Below are 2,974 nucleotides of genomic sequence, written 5' to 3' on the forward strand. Positions count from 1 at the left end.
TCAGGCTGGTCTTGAACTCCTGACCTCAGGTGATCCGCCTGCCTTGGCCTCCCAAAGTGTTGGGATTACAGCCATGAGATACCACACCTGGCCTGTTGCCTGCTTCTTTACTGCACATGTGGCGGCCAAGAAAAAGGAAGAAGGAGCCTCCATGTTGAACATACCTGGCTTCCAGGTATCCCTTTTGTATTGGCACAGCTGTTGGCATTCACCCCTGGCCGCTTCCAGCTTGCTTTTCTATGCAGCTTGATTTTTCAGGCTGCCCTTTGTTAGAAAAGAAATGATTTGGGGGCTGCATTTTATTAAAAGGGAAATCTTACTGATGGTTCTCTTACCCTAACTGCTTAATTTTTAACTCCTGTGTCATTCAGTTTCCAAACTTGTGAGGGTGTAGTTATCTCTAAGTTGTCATCCAAAGCTAATAATTTTGAATTCTGGGAACTGAGGAAATCATAGATGACACACTAGAGTATTAAAACTGGTGCAGAAATAAACTCTAGAGTATTTACAGCCTGAAGAAGAGGGAAAGGAGGTGGGAACCACCACAGGGTTCCTTTCCCACCCTTTGTCTAATTTTCACTCGATTTTCGGATCCAGAATTTGTCTCCCTTCCCTTAACTAAATATGGTTATATGAATTCAACTTCATGAGAATTTTTGTTGTATTGCCCCCAACTTACATTATTTGTGTGCTTATTGGTATTTTATTTTAAATATCTGAATGCTGCTTTTGGTCCTCTAATTATTCTTTGTTACAAACTACAAACTATGGCTTTCTATACCTTGTCTTGACTTCATGGCTGCATGAGCTTAGAGAGGAAATGTTTTTCTATGAGTATATCAGATTTGATAATGTTTACATGTTCTCTTTCTTCTTCTGTTGATTTCATTTCTTCCAGTTTGTTTTCACTATTTTTTCATTTTGTGCCTTTGTTTTGTAATAAAGTATTCTTGAGATATCAGGTGATCATAGAGTATCCCTTCATATGTAAGAAAGAAGCATGAAAAATATTTGTGAGCATAAACAGAACTTATAAAATGCTGGTTTTTATCGTAGTGTGAGTGGTAGGGAGCCAGTGGTTTTCAATGCAAATAGTTTTTAGACATATTTATATTAGTTATGTATATATTTGGATAAGGTAGTAATTTATCATATAGGTAACATCTCAAGTTCAGATGGGAGTCTTTCTCATAATTTGGGATCTTTCATTTTCTTAGAATCTCAGCGTGACTTCATCATTCTAATTTTTCAAGTTCTACAGAAAATTAAAGAAACAATTATTGGACTTATGTTTTACCTTCGCCAAGTCATTACTTTTAGTCTCCTCTTGTACATATTAGAGCATATGTCAAATTCTTAAAATCTGTTTGTATCCCTTTGGGGACCCACAGTATTAATTCTCATGCTCAGAAGTGTCCATTCAAATCCTATAAAGTTCTATAAATTACAGAATTAATAAATCAAATAACTAGAAAACATATTAAAATGATTCAAACCACTGAAGAATGAATCAGCGACCTGATTTCTATTGAGAAATAGAAGTCACATATATGGTCACACACACACACACACACACACCAGAAACATGTATAATACACATATATATGACATGGTTAAAAATAGTTGAAACAGAGAGAATTCATATATAGACCCTTGTGTCCTCGGTTTCCTAGCTTTCTGTTTCCCTTTCTATTCACACTGTTCTCAGGTCATAAATATATAAAAGACTTATTCCTCAGTTATGCAAATGATTGCACTGCATATACTGTTCTGTACCATAGTAAGATACTATAGACTAAGTTGCACTAAGAAATTAATCCTGGAATGTCAATGTCAGACAGTTATTTCTTGATTGCAGTTTATAACCAGCCTGGGTTGACAGCCAGGAGGAAGAGCACCTCAGTGCTCTGCTCTCTTCTGTCACTCAGGGAGCTGGGTTGCCAGTCTCCAACTTTCTTTTTGGCTCCCTCCTTCCCTGCAGAGCAAACAAGTGGGAGAGGGTGTCATTCAGGAGCAATTAAGTGCTTAAATTAAGTCAATCAGAAGCAATTAAGGGGCATAAGTCTCTTATGGTCACAACCCTTTGGCCATAACTGGTTACATGCTGCTGCTGCAGCAAAAAGGCTGGGTAATATGGTCTTCCTGAAAATCATAGCCTTCTATGTGCCCAGAAAATAAAATATATTGAGCAGGAGTTTATCATCCACATCTTGCGTTTTTATTAAAAAGCTAGCTAGCCAGCTGGCTATTATCTATCATCTATATCATCTAGCTATTATATATCATCTATTATTTATCATCTATGTCCACAATCTATCTCCTATCATCTGTCTATCTATCATGTATCTATCATGTATGTTTTCTCTATCATCTTTCTTTATCATCTATCTTTATCTCTCTATCATCTATCTTTTCTCTCTCTCTCTCTCTGTCCGTCCGTCCTTCCATCCGTCTGCCTACCTCCCTCCCTCCCTCACTCTCCCTCACTCCCTCCCTCCCTTCTGGAGCTTGTTATTTGTTAGTATATTCAACTCTCGTTTTAAAGCTTAATAATGTCACATTATATGAAAATTCCAGATTTTACTTATCTAGTCCTGCACTAGAGTGTCTCTAATTGTTTGCCACTATGACAATGCTGCAATGAATATCCTTTGTGAACAAATACAAGCGTGTTATTATGATACATTTCTGGCAATGAAATTTCTGGGTCAGATTGTATGGGGATGTAAAATTTTTAAAGATTTATATTTAAAATCTACTTACATTTCCTTTTTGTATGTTGTGTGCATCTTCAGAAGATTTGTCTCTCTTTTTTTATTTGTAGGAACTGATTTACATGTTGTTTTGCTTTATGACAATTTATGCTGAGTTATTGGAGCATAGATATTAATAACTATTGTATCATCATAACAAAGTGCCAATTCTGTCACACTTCACAAGCGGGCACTCAATTTGTTTTTTCTTTAGAATGTGA

Source organism: Colobus angolensis, unplaced genomic scaffold, assembly GCF_000951035.1.
Source record: "Colobus angolensis palliatus isolate OR3802 unplaced genomic scaffold, Cang.pa_1.0 Scaffold14, whole genome shotgun sequence".
NCBI classification, from domain to species: Eukaryota; Metazoa; Chordata; class Mammalia; order Primates; family Cercopithecidae; genus Colobus; species Colobus angolensis.